Raw genomic sequence first — 19,942 nt, forward strand, 5'->3', positions numbered from 1 at the left:
GGGAGGAGAATGGTGAGAGTGAGTGATGCAGTCTGTGTTTTGGAGCTTGTGTTATTTCTTTTTCCTTGGGGGACCATCTCAGCTTGGTTTTCAACATTCTAATAGATCATATTGATCACTGCAAAGCTCTTTCTATACTTGCCTGTGCTGCACATTTGTGGTTTCCTTTTCCCCTCCCTTTTCCATCTCTCTCTCTCTCTCTCTCTTTTAACCTTTGGCAGCCTCTCTAAGCCAGGAGACCAGAATATAGACAGTAGCTGCTTCCCTTATGTTATTTTGTGGTATTTTACTTGGTATCTAAAAAGAAAAATCTTTGATTTTCTAAGGGCCAGTACCAACCCCTAGAGCTCCTTGCTCTAATTAAAAGACTATACAGGGCTTTTAGATTCCCAAGCTAGGATCTCTAACCAATAATATCAGCATTACCTATAGACTTGTTAGAATTGCAGTTTCTCAAGCCTCACCTGCTGAATGAGAAACTCTAGGGGTGGAAATGAGCAGTCTGTGCCTTTAGGAAACTCCCTGGGTGAATCTGATGCACACTGAAGCTTGAGAAACACTCTTTTAAAAGAATCTCCTCTCTAAAGACAGGACTAAGGAGATTTGTCTCACTTCTGAGTTATCCTCGCTCATTTTAGAGCAAATTACAGAAAATTTGGGGTTTAGGATTGTGGTTTAGGGTTGTGGCTCTTTGTGCTAAGCAGATGGAGGGTATTTTTTTCTCTTCTTATTGTTTTCAGTGTGATTTGAGAGAGAAGGCAAGAATAAAAACATACATTTAAGCCCACAATTTAAAACTGGAATTCTAGGCCATTATTCTGAAAGAGCTATATGGAAAAGGATGCGTTTTCTAGATATAAAATCATGTCCTCTGCAAACAGTGACAATTTAACTTCTTTCTTTCCAATTTAGATGCCTTTTATTTTCTTTCTCTTGCCTGATTGCTCTGGCTAGGACTTCCAGTACTATGTTGAATAGGAGTGGTGAAAGTGAACATCTTTGTTTTGTCCCAGTTCTTCAAGGAATAGTTTTCAACTTTTTCCCACTTGGTAGGATATTAGTTGTGGATTTCTCATAGATGGTGGCATTTAGTGTGCTGAGCAAATTGCATTCGTTCTATAACTAATTTGTGAAGATTTTTTAATTATGAAGGTATGTTGAATTTTGTCAGATGTTTCTTCTACATCTATTGAAATGATCATATGGCTTTTGTCCATTCTATTAGTGAGAATGTATTAGTCTGTTTTCACATTGCTGATAAAGACATACCTGAGACTGGCCAATTTACAAAGGAAAGAGGTTTAATGGAGAACTCAGAGTTCTACATGGCTGGGGAAACCTCACAATTATGGCAGAAGGTAAGGAGGAGCAAGTCACATCTTGTGTGGATGGCGGCAGACAAAGAGAGAGCCTGTGCAGGCAAACTCCTGTTTTCTAAAAACCATCTGATCTCATAAGACTCATTCACTATCAGGAGAACAGTGCAGGAAAGACCCACTCCCATAATTCAATCACCTCCCACCGGGTTCCTCACGGGACATGTGGGAACTGTGGAAGTTACAATTCAAGATGAGATTTGGGTGGGGACACTGAGCCAAACCATATCAGAGATGTATCATGCTTTTGATTTGTATGCATTCCACCATCATTGCATCCTTGGGATAAATCCTACTTGATCATGGTGACTAATCTTTTTAGTGTGCTGTTGAATTTGAATTCAGGTTGCTGGTATTTGGTTGAGAATTTCTGCATCTATGTTCATCAGGGATATTGACTTGTAAGTTTTCTTTTTTTTTCCCCCTCTGGTTTTATTATTAAAATAATGCTGGCTTCATAGAATAAGTTTGGTAGAATTCTCTCTTCGATTTTTTATATATAGTTAGGAAACATCTGTATTAGAGTAGAGAGTTTTTAATGTTTGGTAGACTTCATCACTAAAGCCATCAGGTCCTAGGTTTTTTTTTTTTTTTTTTTTTTTTGAGACAGAATCTAGCTCTATCCCCCAGGCTGGAGTTCAGTGGTGTGATATTTTGAATAGAGTTGGGGTTTTGCCACGTTGGCCAGGTTGATTTCAAACTCCTTACCTCAGGTGATCTGCCTGCCTCAGCCTCTCAAAGGGCTGGGATTAGAGGCATGAACCACTGTGGTGGCCCTGGGCTTTCTTTTGATGGGAGACTTTTATTGGATTGGTGCAAAAGTAATTGCCATAATGGCAAAAACTGCAATTACTTTTGCACCAACCTATGAAGCCTTCATTCTTTATTGGTATGTTCAGACATTCTATTCTTCATACTTTTACAGATAGAAAACCCCAAAGACTCCACCAGAAAAACTTAGAATAAATGAATCTGATAAAGTTGCAGGAAATGAAATCAACATACAAAAATCAGTAGCATTTCGATACGCTAATAGAAAATTATCTGCCAAAAATCAAGAAAACAGTCTCATTTACAATAGCTACAAAAACCCTATGAGTTAATTTAACCACAGAGGTAAAAGATCTCTACTATGAAAATTACAAATCACTGATGAAAAATGGAAGAAGACACAAATAGAAAGATGGCTGTGTTCGTGGATTGAAATAATTAATATTGTTTAAATGTCCATAGTATCCAAGGTGATTTACAAATTCAATGTATAATCCCTATCAAAATACCAATGGCATTCTTCATGGAAGTAGAAAAAGAAATCCTAAAATTTGTATAGAACAACAAAAGACCCTGAATAGCCAAAGCAATCTTGAGCAAAAAGAATAGAGCTGGAAGTGTCACACTATTTGACTTCAAAATGTGCTATAAAGCTATAACAACCAAAACAGTATGGTACTAGCATAAAAACAGACACACAGACTAATGGAACAGAATTAAGAGCCCACAAATAAATCTATGCATTTACAACCAATAGATTTGTTTTACGAAAGTGCCAGAAACATATGTTGGGGAAAGAATAGTCTTTTCAATAAATCATGCTAGGAAAATTCACATGTAGAAGACTGAAACTATATGCTTATCTCTCACCACATTAAAAAAAAATCAAAATGGATTAAATACTTAAATGTAAAACCTGGAACTATAAAACTACTAGAAAAAAAAAAACCATAGAGGAAATGCTTCATGATATTGATATGGCCAAGGAGTTTTTGGATAAGTCATCCAAAGCACATGTAATACATGCAAAAATGGACAAATGGGATTGTATCAAAGTAAAAAGCTTCTGCATAGGAAAAAAAAATCAACAGAGTTAAGAGACAACCTACAGAATGGGAGATAATATTTGTAACTATATTGTAACTGTATATCTGACAAGGGTTTGATATCCAAACTATATAAGGAGCTGAATAGCAAAACAAAACAATGTGCAAACAAACAAACAAACCCCAAAACAATAAATGGGAAAAAAATACCTGAATAGACATTCTCAAAATAAGATATACAAATAGTCAATAAGTATATGAAAATCATGCTCAACATCACTAAACAGTAAGGAAATGCATATCAAAACCATAATGAGATGTGGCCTCTCTCCTGTTAGAATGGTTATTATAGGCCGGACGTGGTGGCTCATGTACTTTGAGAGGCTGAAGCGGGTGGATCACCTGGGTCAGGAGTTTGAGACCAGCCTGGACAACATGATAAAACCCCATATCTACAAAAAATACAAAAAATTAGCTGGGCATGGTGGCGGGTACCTGTAATCCCAGCTACTTGGGAGGCTGAGGCAGGAGAATCACTTGAACCTGGAAGGCAGAGGTTGCAGTGAGCCAAGATCGCGCCACTGCACTCCAGCCTGGGCAACAGGAGCGAAACTCCATCTCAAAAAAAAAAAAGAAAAAGAAAAAAGAAAAAAAAGGAACGGCTATTATCAAAAGGACAAAAAATAAGAATTGTTGACAAGGCTGTGGAGAAAAGGGAACCCTTAAACACTGCTGGTGTGAATGTAAATTAGTGTAGCCATTATGGAAAATGGTATGGATTTTTATCAAAAAATTAAATATAGAACCACCATATGATCCAGAAATCCCACTACTGGGTATTTAGCCAAAGGAAATAAAATCCATATGTTGAAGAGATAGCCGTACTTCCATGCTTATTGCAGCACTATCGTCAAAAGCCAAGAGATGGAATCAACCTAAATGTCCAGCAATGGATGAATGGTTAATGAAAATATATACCCAGTGGAATAGTATTGAGCTATAAAAACAAATGAAATTCTGTCATTTGCAACATGGTTGAACCTGGAGGACATTATATTAAGTGAAATAAGCCAGGCACGAAAAGATAAATACTGCATAGTCACACTTACACGTGAAAACTAAAGTTGAATTGATGGAACTAAAGAGTATAATGGTGGTTGCTAGAGGCTGGGGTGGTTGGGCAGGGGATGAGGAGATGTTGATCAAAGAATACATAATTACAGTTAGATAGGAGAAACAAATTTCAAGGTATCTATTGTATAGCAAGGTGATAATAGTTAATTTGATATTTTATATTCTTTAAAAATGTAAACAGAGTGGATGTTAAATGCTCTCACCACAAAAATGATAACCATGTGAGAGAATGCATTTGTTCATTAGCTAGATTTAACATTCCACTATGTATATATACAAGTCAAAACATCATGTTATATGTGATGAAAACACATCATGTTATCTATCAACCTAAAAAAATAAAATAAAAGAAAATGATAAGCTTAACAGCTAGAGGCCCAGCTTGGTTCCCAGTTCTGCATCTCATTAGTTTATGACCTCTGACAAGCCACTTAACCTCTTCAGGCTCCTCTGGGCCATGTAAACTCCATGCCTTTGAGCAACAAAAATGCTCCTTGTGATTTTCCTCCTTAGCTCAAGTTTAAATGCCTCAGAAGATAAGGTTTGTTTTCTTTCCCGTAAGAGGTCATCACTGGGGAGTGCTCACTGCCATAGCCTTGAAGCCTAAACTAATTCTACTCTTAATTTATATTTATTCTTGTTCAAAGACAGTGACACCTTCCTTCAGTGAGGGTAATTTATTCAAATTTCAAGTCTTTGTCAAAAGCTATGGAGCCCCTGCAAGGCCTGCTTTCCATTAATCCTGTAACTCTGGTTCTTTAGGAGAGAGAACATAGCTGACTCCTGCTAGCAAATGGTGAGGTGGAGGCCAAGGCACCATAAAATCTGTATGTGATTTCTGACTTCTCCTGTGCCTCATCACATTTGAAATAATCACACCCCTTCTTCGTTGGCTAAATGATTATTGTTTAAAATTTACCATAGTGCTCAGGTAACCCGTAACAAATATCCTAGCAGGCATACCCAAAAAGAGAAGACTCCTGGCCTCTAGTTATTTCTAGGGACCCCTTCTCCCACATCCAAATGGATTCATTGCTTCCTTCATTTTATTCGTCACTGATTTAATGTCTAGGAAAGTGCCACATGAGGTGGGCCTGTTAGCCATTCCATGACTGGTCGTTACCAATGTGTGATGAGATAATCCTGGAAATGAACAGTAAATATTTAGAAATGTATACAGCAATTTGCTTGACATTGCATGATATCCAAGCAGGTGGTCAATGGACTGGTCTCACTGAACAGAGGATAAGCCAATTTGAGTGTGACTAACTCAGAAAGTGAGCTGCACGTGCCTTGAGTTATATTTTTCATGCCAGCAAGGACTTGTTACATAATTTCCTGAGCCCAACACAAAATGGTGGGAATTGTGTGAATACACAGGTTCTTTGCCCACGGAGTGAGACCTGAATGTACTGTAGAATAATGTTATGACGTGACATGATTATTTTAAAGTTGGCTCATCATCTGGAAACTAAATGCATGTAAAAATTTGAGAAAATATAAGCATATTTTTTATAACTTATCATTTTTATACTCAGCTTAAATTTAAATCAAGCCTGGTTTTCAATTTAGCTGAATAGTATCAAGTATAATAGGATAGAAAATATTTGTCTTATTTATTTTTAATTCTCATGTTCAGTTTGTACTATGTCACTGGATTTTTTGTTTGTTTGTTTTTTGTCAAGAAAAGACACATCTCTTATGAATGTGGCAGTAGTAGAAAAGCAAATGTTGAAAACAGAAGTTATTTAAAAAACTGAAGATCCAAAGAGTTTGTATTGATTTGACATGTAAGTGTGATCCCCCATATATTGATTTTGTAACCATAGTTGAGGTTGAAGTGTGTTATTGCAGAGATGTAGTAGCTGATAAAGCAATGAGACCATCAGAGCAAAAGTACCATTAACATGTGAAACTTGAAGAACTACATTAAAAATCAAACACTTTGAAGAAAGACTATTAAATTAGAAAACTGACAGAGCAGCGCATATGCTCAAATACCATGCTTGTATGTATATAAGTGTATAGGAATATGTATAAATACTACACCTGTAAATACGAGGCCACTGTAGCTTTCTTGTAAAGTAACACTTCGAATTGCTAAAACAAACAATAACAAACCCATGTAGAACTTTGATGGTTTCATTCTTTATAAGCCAGTGCACCTCTGCAACAACACACTTCAACCTCAATATGTTAATATGAGAATGTATTAAAGATAGATGCTTTGAAATTTGGAATAAATCTGCAACCAAGAAGAGAACTCAAGTAGAACTCTCCAATGATTCTGTTGGCTGGTGTGTTCAGGAGTGAACTAGTGATAAGGAAGACAGAGTCATAGAACAAATAAAGCTGGTAAACAATTCTTACTGCATTTTGACAAATGCACAAGCACCCCTACCATGATAATTATTTCCATATATGTTCAATTTAATCATGATACTCTGAAGGAAGCACTTGACTTTCAGCTTCATTGCTGACAACCGCAGCTAACTTGTAACTATATAAAACTAGTAAGAATTATATCATCTAAAATGTGATTTGGAATTTAAGTTTTGTGTAGGAGAATGTTCAGATGGCACAGCTGCAATGATGAAAACATTTGGGAGTCTATTGAAGATTATGGAGCTTGCAGTAGAATGTAAACCGATGCACCAGTTTCTCACCAAGAAAATGTTGTTATGAATAAAGTGTCTTCTGATCTAAACAGTGTGATTAGTGATACAGTAAAAATTGTGAAATGCTTAGAGACAAATGTGTTAAATTTGAGAATTCTCTTCATTATGGTAATTTGCAAGCTGATAGTAAACAACTCTTGTATGCTGAGATACGATTGTGATCCTGGGGAAAACTTATATTGGAATTATTTGAACTATGAAAGGAACTCTTAGTATTTCTGCAAGGTAAAAAACCAATTTGTTTCCATCTTCTTAAACCCATGAATTAAATTGAGACTTGCTGATTTTTACAGCATTGTAAAAATATCTGATAGCTACATCAGTATTTCTAATGATTTCAATAATTCCATTTAAGAAAAGAATGAAATGCATTTTTTTAAAGGCACGTAAGATTAAAGGACAAAAATGAAAGATAGAAACTTGGAAAAACAGTTTCTACAGATTATTATGACATTTAATTAATTTCAGAATAATAGTCCATGAAATAATGATTCTGATATTGCTTATCTGCAAAAAAATTATCAACCTAATAGCTTAGAATTTGATAGAATTTTGGATTTTATTTTTCAACAAAAGGAGATAGATGCTTAGAGTCATGAATCTGAAATCTATTTCTTTCTTTGAAAACTAATTTAAATTGAACTTGAAATTTTAGAATATATTGTTGGAACTGGGTATTGATGGATTGAATTTGAAAATTTAGCAACACTTGCTTTATTTATTTTGACTAAAAGATAAAAATGACTATCCAGAGCTTGCTAAAATTGCTTTAATATATCATCTTCCATTCCTGTCAGTAAAGCTCTGTAGGTCTGGTTTCTCTACTCTGAGTGTTATAAAAGCAAAACAAAAATAATTTAGATGCACATTATCTCATGGGAATAACGTTGTCATAGGTCTAACCACTATTATATGAGAAAAAAGCAAACTCATTTATCACATTAATATTGATATACATAGTATGTTTTCAAAGTGTGAATACAGCATTTAATCAGAAAGGCTATTTTACTTAAAACTTACTGTTTAGTCATAATTGCAACTGACCAAAAATTACAAGTGTAATATAAGTTATCTATTTTAATCACCTGTCTACACATTTCAGTGATCACTATTTATAATTTTTCTGTTATGCTTATTCGAATTATATTCATTAAAAGGTAATGTTTGTTTGAATCTAATAATAAAAAATTGTTATTGTCTGTGTTTTTCAATTTTATTTTTGAATTATTTTTATTGTACTTTACTAAAATATTAATTTGATATGGACTGGAAATTAAAAAACATTTAGGAAATTTTAAAAGAAAAATTTTAATTTAAAATTTTTAAATTAAGAAGTTTTTCAAAACAGCATTGATTTTAAGGGGAAACTCAAAGCTTCCCTCACTCCATCTTCAGCAATGAGGAACTTTAATGTAGACAAAACAAGGGAATATATGTAGCAGATACTACCATTTGCGTAGAAAAAGTAAATCCCATCCCTTAATTTTTAAGATCAAGCCCCCAGTTACATTCTAAAATGCAATGTACCCAGTTAAAGCATTATGTTTACTAGCCTCCCTGAAAGTACTGGGTGGCCAATGAAACGTAAGCCAAAATTGTTTGGCGAGAACCCTGGAAAAATCTCCTAAGGATATATGTGGGCAGGAAGCATGAGCCTCTTTTGGTATTTTCCTCTTTTCCCTATTTCCTGCTTGGAATAAGGGTATGATCAGTAGAGGTGTAGTCGACACCAAGAGCCGATCTAGAGGATAATAACCACCATTAAAAATAATGTACCAAAAACATACGAAGAGTCAAAGTTTCTGAAGGCTAGGGTGATTTTATCATTGGGATCTTAAAGCAGGTCTGTTCTGAAGTAAGAGGAAATCAGTGAAATAATTCAGTATACTTTTAAAATATTTATCTCTTAATTTACAACTTGGTTTATTTTATTGATGAACCTATAAACTAGTTTCATCCAAAAAATATTTTGAAACAGTGAATTTTGCTCTAACAAAACAACATCTATCCGTATGCTTAAAACAAAATTGTAAAAATTCTTAAGTAGGCTGAGTGTAGTGGCTCATGATTGTAAACCCAACTACTTGGGAGGCTGGGCAGGTGGAAGGGATCACTTGAGGCTAGGAGTTTGGGACCAGCCTGGGCAACATAGTGAGACCCCATCTCTACAAAAATATTTAAAAATTAGCTGAGCATGGTGGCATGTACCTATAGTCCCAGCTACTGGGGATGCTAAGGCAGGCGGATCGCTTGAGCCCAGGAACTCAAGGCTGCAGTGAGCTATGATCATGCCACTGCACCCTAGCCTGAGTAACAGAGTAAGATCTCATTTCTTATTTAAAAAATAATAAATTCTTAAGTGGATTATCTGAATATTTAAAAATAACAAGCAGAATAATACTGTGATCCGGCTATTTTTCTGCAATATATTATCTTGCCATATGTTCATATTATATTTATTTTTTCATAAAATTGTCTTCAACCAGCCTTAATGTCTTTTACTTCATGCTTCTTCAATTGATGCGTCTCTGTAGACCATGTTACTTCTAATTGAGAAGATACCTTCCCACAGGTGCTAAGGTATCCGTAAGTTGGAGCAAATTTTGCTATAGGGAGGATATTCTACATTTAGGTTTTGTGGAATTGACAGGTGACTATCTCAGCCCATTTCACCTGTGCTATCTTTTTCTCTCCATCCAGTGTTCGTTTCTTCAAAAAAACAGTTTTACAAGACAAAACGTCAAATAAATTCTCTTTAGCCATAATTCTTTTGAATTTTTTGGTACACTGAAATGTTGAAAAATCACTGACCATCTTAAAATTTTATTTCATCCTGGTATGATTGTAAATTCATTTTATGAAAAATAGAAGCTCCCTCAAAAATTTCTCAGCAAAATTGAGATTTCCAAATTATAATTACAGAATTTTAAAATCAAATCTTACAAACCATTTGAGCTTTAGTCATTATTTCGTTGTTATTTCACCCTGGATTTTGGAGGTATATATTCTAGTCTTTAAGCATTTTTTTTCAATATTGCAATCTTATGAAAGCCCAAAATATATCATTTTGGACCCTCCATTTATTGATTCTTTTTTTGGAATAAAAATTTTTCATGAATTTTTAGGAACCAAGAAAGGTTTTTTTTTAAAGCTATGCATTTAACTCAAGAAATTTGTAATAGATCAGGAGCAAACATCAAAAATAAGAAAGAAACTACACAATGAATTATTATTCAGCCATAAAAAAATTAAATCCTGTCATTTGTAACAACATGGATGGAACTGAATGACATTATATTAAGTGAAATTAGCCAGACACAGAAAGACAAATATTGCGTGTTCTCATTTATATGTGGAAGCTAAAAAATATATAATCTCATGGAGACAGAGAGTAAAATGATGCTTACCAGAGACTGGGAAGGGTAGTGGGGAGGAGGATCAAGAAGGGTTAGTTAATTGGGTACAGAAATACAATTAGAAAGGAGGAATAAGATCTAGTGTTTGGTAACACAATAGAGCCACTATAGTTAACAATAATTTATTGTACATTTCAAAGTAACTAGAAGAGTGGAATTGTATACCCAGTAATGGGATGGCTGGGTCATATGGTACATCTAGTTCTAGATCCTTGAGGAATCGCCATACTGTTTTCCATAATGGTTGAACTAGTTTACAATCCCACCAACAGTGTAAAAGTGTTCCTATTTCTCCACATCCTCTCCAGCACCTGTTGTTTCCTGACTTTTGAATGATCGCCATTCTAACTGGTGTGAGATGGTATCTCATTGTGGTTTTGATTTGCATTTCTCTGATGGCCAGTGATGATGAGCATTTTTTCATGTGTCTGTTGGCTGTATGAATGTCTTCTTTTGAGAAATGTCTGTTCATATCCTTTGCCCACTTTTGGATGGGGTTGTTTGTTTTTTTCTTGTAAATTTGTTTGAGTTCTTTGTAGGTTCTGGATATTAGCCCTTTGTCAGATGAGTAGATTGCAAAAATTTTCTCCCATTCTGTAGGTTGCCTGTTCACTCTGATGGTAGTTTCTTTTGCTGTGCAGAAGCTCTTTAGTTTAATGAGATCCCATTTGTCAATTTTGGCTTTTGCTGCCGTTGCTTTTGGTGTTTTAGACATGAAGTCTTTGCCCATGCCTATGTCCTGAATGGTACTACCTAGGTTTTCCTCTAGGATTTTTATGGTATTAGGTCTAACATTTAAGTCTCTAATCCATCTTGAATTAATTTTCGTATAAGGAGTAAGGAAAGGATCCAGTTTCAGCTTTCTACTTATGGCTAGCCAATTTTCCCAGCACCATTTATTAAATAGGGAATCCTTTCCCCATTTCTTGTTTCTCTCAGGTTTGTCAAAGATCAGATGGCTATAGATGTGTGGTATTATTTCTGAGGACTCTGTTCTGTTCCATTGGTCTATATCTCTGTTTTGGTACCAGTACCATGCTGTTTTGGTTACTGTAGCCTTGTAGTATAGTTTGAAGTCAGGTAGCGTGATGCCTCCAGCTTTGTTCTTTTGACTTAGGATTGTCTTGGAGATGCGGGCTCTTTTTTGGTTCCATATGAACTTTAAAGCAGTTTTTTCCAATTCTGTGAAGAAAGTCATTGGTAGCTTGATGGGGATGGCATTGAATCTATAAATGACCTTGGGCAGTATGGCCATTTTCACGATATTGATTCTTCCTATCCATGAGCATGGTATGTTCTTCCATTTGTTTGTGTCCTCTTTTATTTCACTGAGCAGTGGTTTGTAGTTCTCCTTGAAGAGGTCCTTTACATCCCTTGTAAGTTGGATTCCTAGGTATTTTATTCTCTTTGAAGCAATTGTGAATGGAAGTTCATTCCTGATTTGGCTCTCTGTTTGTCTGTTACTGGTGTATAAGAATGCTTGTGATTTTTGCACATTAATACCCAAAGGATTATAAATTATGCTGCTATAAAGACACATGCACACGTATGTTTATTGCAGCACTATTCACAATAGCAAAGACTTGGAATCAACCCAAATGTCCATCAGTGACAGAGTGGATTAAGAAAATGTGGCACATATACACCATGGAATACTATGCAGCCATAAAAAAGGATGAGTTTGTGTCCTTTGTAGGGACATGGATGCAGCTGGAAACCATCATTCTTAGCAAACTATCGCAAGAACAGAAAACCAAACACCGCATGTTCTCACTCATATGTGGGAACTGAACAATGAGATCACTTGGACTCGGGGAGGGGAACATCACACACCGGGGCCTATCATGGGGAGTGGGGAGGGGGGAGGGATTGCATTGGGAGTTATACCTGATGTAAATGACGAGTTGATGGGTGCAGCACACCAACATGGCACAAGTATACATATGTAACAAACCTGCACGTTATGCACATGTACCCTACAACTTAAAGTATAATAATAATAAATTAATTTAAAAAATAAATAAATAAAAAATAAAAGGAAAAAAAAGTGGAATTGTAATGTTTCTAACACAAAGAAATAATAAATGTTTAAGATGATAGATATCCCATTTACCCTGATTTGATCATTATACAGTGTATGCTTGCATCAAAATATCACACATGCCACAAAAATATATACAACTATTATGTATCCATAGAATTAAATAAAACAAATAAAAGAACAGGAAAATTGATGAAAGAATATCAATCTAAACCTGAATCTGAAAAAAAAAAAACCCACTGATATAGATGAATCTCATAAGATTAATCAAGAGAAAAGATAGAAGATGCCAATAAACAAAGTATGGGATGAAAAATGGGAAAGAAATACAAGCACAATAGAAGTTTTATATACACATATATGGATGTACATGACTATTTTGAATATCTATGTGCTAGTAAGTTTGGAAAGCTAAATAAAATAGATACATTACACTATATAAAGTGTCTATTGGCTCAAGAGTAGAGGACTTGAGTAGATAAATATTATTTAAATATACTTATATATTTAAAGGTGATCAAAGACTTATTTTCTTCAAAACCCTAGGCTCATGTAACTTTATAGGTATATTTTACTGTACTTTTAAGAAATCAAATCTTATCATATTGAAGCTTCCCCCTAAATAATAAAAGAAAATAAAGCTGCCAAGACCGTTTTTGAAGCTATCATAATCTTGATTCCAAAACTAGAAAAGGACAGTGCAAGAAAAAAATATTATGACCCATTTCACTTTGGAACAGAATGCAAACATCCTAAATACAATGTTAACTAACCAAATCCAACATTGTATTTTTAAAATAATCAATGTAATTAAGAAGAAATGTCTTCCTTAATGAAAGAATGATTATTGATCAGGAAAATCTATCAACAAAATTATAAGAAACCTTTGATCATCTCAAAGCAGAAAACTATTTCATAAGGTTCAATACTCATTTGTGATTTTTAATTATAGCAAATTAGAACTACAAGAGGGCTTTTAAATTGAATATAAATATTCAAGTATAAAAATTTAGAACACATAGTCCAATTCTTTTAAGAACTGGAACAAGACATGGTGATTTACTTTGAAAATATTACTCAATATAGAAGTAGAAGTATTTGTCAATGCAATAAGGAGAAAGGAGATAAAATCATCATTATTTGCAGATGATAGGATTGTCAACAAAACAACCAAAACTCTTACCACCAATAAGATAACTCAGAAAGATATCAGATAGAAGACAAACTTACAAAAATCAGCAGCATTCATCGATAACAACAATAACTAACCAGAAAAAAGTATATAGAATAACACAATTTTCACAATGTTAAGAAAAATAATCTGAAAGAAATAATCTAAGCAAGAATATACAAAACTTCGTGGCCTTTAATAAGGAATAAAATAGATAATTTGATTAAATGGAAAGAAATTTCATGCACTTGGATAGAAGGCTTTTATATTACAAATATGTTAATTCTTCCTCAAGTTAATCTATTAAGTAAATGCAAACTCAATCAAAATTACCGTTTTATTTTCATGTTTTTTCTATTTGTAGTTTATATTTAAATTTTTAGAGAGGACCAAAAGCCTATGAATAATTGTAGCAAATTAAAAATTTAAGAGTTAAATGGTGGGATTGTCCTATCACATGTTACGGCACACTACAAAGTTGGAGCAATTAGAAAATATGGCATTGATGTAAGGTCAAATAGGTGGTCAACATCATTGATCATCAGAGAAATGCAAATCAAAACTACAATAAGATATCCTCCTTCCCCAGTTAAAATGGCTTATATCCAAAAGACAGGCAATAACAAATGGTTGCGAGGATGTGGAGGAAAGGGAACCCTTGTACACTGTTGGTGGGAATGTAAATTAGTAAACCACTATGGCGAAGACCTTGGAGGTTCCTCAAATAATTAAAAATAGAGCTATCATATGATCCAGCAATTCTGCTCCTAGGTATACACCCAAAAGAAAGGAAATTTGTGGCCGACTGCCACAGTTACTACTTGAGACAGTCATTACGACAGTTACTACTGTTACTACTTGAGACTGTCATTACAAGACTGAACAAAGGGACAAACGTAGAAATAAAAACTTGAAGACAAAAGAAACTGTTTTAAAGGAAGGGTCCAGGCGAAGGAGAGCTCCCTGCTTCTAGTGAGCAAAGGCAACCACCCCTGAGCTTCCACAGCCCTTCATATTTATAAGGTAGCATGAACAGGGAGGAGGAGGTAATGTTTGGTCAGCTGCTTAATTGATCGCAGGTTCATATTATTACTAACAGGCTTCAGATGTGCTTAATCATAAGAAACACTGCACTTGGGGCATGACTGCCCTCAGCATTCCTTCTGGGGGGCAGACACAGTTTGTCAGTTTGCCAACATTCTGCATTCATGAGAAGCAGCTTGCTGCTTACTCATATAGCCTCCAGTGGTATATTGAGTTGATCATGACCCTCACTCTTTAAGCCTGTAACAGAAATCAGTGTATCAAAGGGATATCTGCACTCCGGTGTTTGTTGCAGCTTTGTTCACAATAGGCAAGATTTGGAAGCAACCTAAGTGTCCATCAGCAAATGAATGGATAAAGAAAATGAGGTACATATACACAATGAGGTACTATTCAGCCACAAAAAGGAATGAGACTCTGTCATTTGCAATAACATGGATGGAACTGGAGATCATTATGTGAAGTGACATAAGCCAGGCACAGAAACACAAACATTTCATGTTCTCTCTTATTTGTGAAACCGAAAAATTAAAACAATTGAACTCATGGACATAGAGAGTAGAAGGATGGTTACCATAGGCTGGGAAGGCTAGTTGGGTGATGAGGGGGAGGCAGGAATGGTTAATGGGTACAAAAAAAAAAGAAAATTAAGATCTACTATTTGATAGCACAACAGGGTGACTATAGTCAATAATAAGTTAATTGTATATTTTAAAATCACTAAAAGAGTCTAATTGGACTGTTTGTAACACAAAGAATAAATGCTTGAGGGGATGGATACCTCATTCTCCATGATGTAATTACTACTCATTGCATGACTGTACCAAAACATTCCATATACCTACATTGTACCCGTAAGATTAAAAATGTTTAAATTAAAAAAAAAATCAAAAGGTCAAATAGACTGACGGAACAGAATATGGAATACAGAGACAAAGCCATTTTTATTGAGCAAATTAATGTACAATAAAGGTGATATCAGAAATCAGTGGAAGGGGCAAGATTAATTATTTGACAGATGATATTACAAAGCTGGCTCAACATATGAAAAAAAGTACGGAATTCCTAGACATCACATACAAAAATGAATTGTACATTAAATTAAAATTTTAAAAAAAGAATATTAAATTTGTGTAGTTAATGGAAAAATGTGATTGAATAATTTAGATTAATATTTCTTAAACCATATTAAATAACATAAGGCAACATAATTCTACCTTTTTCTCTCTCTTCACACACACGCACACACACACATACACAGACACTCTCCCCGTCTCTCTCTCTCTTTCTCATATGTATATAATTATGTTTAAATTAACACTTCCCATTCAATGAAAGACCCTTAGGAAAAGTTAACAGTGGCTGGGCACGGTGGCTCATGCTTGTAATCCCAGCATTTTGGGAGGCCGAGACAGGTGGATCACCTGAGGTCAGGAGTTCAAGACCAGACTGACCAACATGGTGAAACCCTATCTCTACCAAAAATACACACACACACACACACACACACACACACACACACACAAATTAGCCAAGCATAGTGTTGTAAGCCTGTGATCCCAGCTACTCAGAAAGCTGAGGCAGGAGAATCGCTTGAACCCAGGAGGCAGAGGTTGCAGTGAGCCTAGATCACGCCATTGCACTCCAGCCTGGGCAACAAGAGCAAAACTCTGTCTCAAAAAAAAAAAAAAAAAAAAAAATAGTTAACAGATGGATGAAATCATAGGAAATTATATTTCTGATGCCAAAAACTAAAATGTAATTATTTAGAATTTATTGAAAACTCTTCATAATTAACAAGAAGACAAAAATACCAAAGGTATAAAAACATATTTGACAGAAGTGGAACCCCAGAGGAATAACAAGCACATGAACAAGCTACTCATAATCATGACTAATCAGAGAACACAGGCTAGATTAGTGAGCTATTACTTATATGTATTTGATTGGCAAAAGAAAAATGGGTTGGGGAATGATTGGAATGCCAAATATTAGAGAGAATGTGGGTATATAGGAACCCTCAATACTGCAACGAACACATAACAAAGTCAACTGCTGCAGCCATTCTGGACAGCAAACTGACACTATGTGCACAAGTCACCAATCTGTACCCCCATGACCTGGCAATTCTACCTAGCCATATTTACCAAAGACTACTCACTCAGGTCAATAAGAGGGCATACTGAAGATGTTCAATACTGTGTATTCTTGATAGTGGGTGTTTGATGATGAGAAGTTTGAAACACTGTAGGTGTCCATTTCAGGAGAATGGTTAGAAAAATGTGCTGAATGAAAACCATGCAGCAGTTAGAAGTAACCAAGTAGATGAACAGAAAGCAACTTCAACAGATATACATTACCTAAAGAAAAAAAAGGGAAACAACATGTAATATAAAAATGATCTGTCGTAAAATGAGTTAGGGAGGAGTCCCTCTTTTTCTACTGTTTGGAATAATTTCAGAAGGAATGGTACCTGCTCCTATTTGTACCTCTGGTAGAATTCAGCTGTGAATCCAACTGGTCCTGGGCTTTTTTTTGGTTGGTAGACTATTAATTAGTGCCTCAATTTCAGAACGTGTTATTGGTCTGTTCAGGGATTAGACTTCTTCCTGGTTTAGTCTTGGGAGAGTGTATGTGTCCAGGAATTTATCCATTTCTTCTAGATTTTCTAGTCAAAAAGTGGGTGAAGGATATGAACAAATGCTTCTCAAAAGAAGACAGTTATGTGGCCAAGAAACACATGAAAAAAAAGCTCATCATCACTGGTCATTAGAGAAATGCAAATCAAAACCATAGTGAAATACCATCTCACACCAGTTAGAATGACAATCATTAAAAAGTCAGTAAACAACAGATGCTGGAGAGGATATGGAGAAACAAGAATGCTTTTACACTGTTGGTGGGAGTGTAAATTAGTTCAACCATTGTGGGAGACAGTATGGTGATTCCTCAAGGATCTAAAACCAGAAATACCATTTGACCCAGCAATCCCATTACTGGGTATATACCCAAAGGATTTTAAATCATTCTACTATAAAGACACATACACACATATGTTTATTGCAGCACTGTTCACAACAGCAAAGACTTGAAACCAGCCTAAATGTTCATCAATGATAGACTGGATAAAGAAAATGTGGCACATATACACCATGGAATACTATGTAGCCATCTTTTGCAGGGACATGGGTGAAGCTGGAAACCATCATTCTCAGCAAACTAACACACGAACAGAAAACCAAACACTGTATGTTCTCACTCATAAGTGGGAGTTGAACAATGAGAACACATAGACACAGGGAGGGGAACATCACGCAGTGGGGCCTGTTGGGGGATGGGGGCCTAGGGGAGGGATAGCATTAAGAGAAATACCTAATGTAGATGATGGGTTGATGGGTGCAGCAAACCACCATGGCATGTGTATACACCTATGTAACATACTTGCATGTTCTGCACATGTATCCCAAAACTTAAAGTATAATTTTTAGAAAGAGCCCAATATCACTTAGATAAATTAAAAATGCATGCTGTATTAGTCCATTTTCATGCTGCTGATAAAGACATACCTGAGACTAAGCAATTTATAAAAGAAAGAGGTTTAATTGGACTCACAGTTCCACGTGACTGGGGAGGTCTCACGATCATAGTGGAAGGCAAGGAGGAGCAAGTCATATATTACGTGGATGGTGGCTGGCAAAGAGGAAGAACTTTTGCAGGGAAACTCCTCTTTTTAAAGTCATTGGGTCTCATGAGACTTATTCACTATCATGAGAACAGCACAGGAAAGACCTGGCCCCATGATTCAAGTACCTCCCACCGGGTCCCTCCCACAACACGTGGGAATTCAAGATGAGATTTGTGTGGGGAGACAGTCAAATCATATCATTCCACCCCAGCCCCTCCCAAGTATCATGTCCCACCATTTCAAAACCAACTGTGTCTTCCCAACAGTTCCCCAAAGTCTTAACTCATTTCAGCATTAACTCAAAAGTCCACAGTCCAAAGTTATCTGAGATAAGGCAAGTCCCTTCTGCCTATGAGCCTATAAAATCAAAAGCAAGTTAGTTACTTCCTAGATACAATGGGGACACAGGCATCGGGTATATACAGCTATTCCAAATGGGAGATATTGGGCAAAACTAAGGGACTACAGGCCTGATGCAAGTCTGAAATCCAGTGGTGCAGCCCAATCTTAAAGCTCCAAAATGATCTTTGACTCCACGTCTCACATCTGGGTCATGCTGATGCAAGTGGTGCATTCCCATGGTCTTGGGTAGCTTCGCCCCTGTGGCTTTGCAGGATACAGCCTCCCTCATAATCATAACTAATCAGATTATGCCTGATTAATCATATATGTCTAAGCATGACTAGCTGCTTTCATGGGCTGGCATTGAGTGTCTTCAGCTTTTCTGTGCACGGTGCAAGCTGTTGGTGGCTCTACCATTCTGAGTTCTGGAAGATGGTGGCCCTCTTCTCACAGCTCCACTAGGCAATGCCCCAGTAGGGACTCTGTGTAGGGCTCTGACCCCATATTTCCATTCCACACTGCCCTAGTAGAGGTTCTCCATGAGAACCCTGCCCCTGCAGCAAACTTCTGCCTGGGCATCCAGGCATTTTCATACATCCTCTGAAATCTAGGCAGAGGCTCCCAAACCCCAGTTCTTGATTTCTGTGCACTTGCAGGCTCAATATCACATGGAAGCTGCCAAGGTTTGGGGCTTGCACTCTCTGAAGCCATGGTCTGAGTTCTACACTGGCCACTTTCAGCCACAATTGAAGTGGCTAGGACACAGGACACAAAGTCCCTAGGCTACACACAGCACAGGTACCCTCAGCCCAGTCTACAAAACCATTTTTGCCTCCTACGTCTTCAGGCCTGTGATGAGAGGGGCTGCCATGAAGACATCTGACATGCCCTGGAGACATTTTCCCCATTGTCTTGGTGAATAACATTCAGCTCCTCATTATTTATGCAAATTTCTGCAGCCTGCTTGATTTTCTCCTCAGAAAATGGGATTTTCTTTTCTATCGCATCATCAGGCTGCAAATGTTCTGAAGTTTTATACTCTGCTTCTCTTATAAAACTGAATGCCTTTATCAGCACCCAAGTCACATCTTGAATGCTTTGCTGTTTAGAAATTTCTTCTATCATATACCCCAAATCATCTTTCTCAAGTTCAAGGTTCCACAAATCTCTAGGGCAGGGGCAAAATGCCACCAATCTCTTTGCTAAAATATAACAAGAGTCACCTTTGCTCCAATCCC

This window comes from Chlorocebus sabaeus, chromosome 25 (genome assembly GCF_047675955.1).
Source record: "Chlorocebus sabaeus isolate Y175 chromosome 25, mChlSab1.0.hap1, whole genome shotgun sequence".
NCBI lineage: Eukaryota > Metazoa > Chordata > Mammalia > Primates > Cercopithecidae > Chlorocebus > Chlorocebus sabaeus.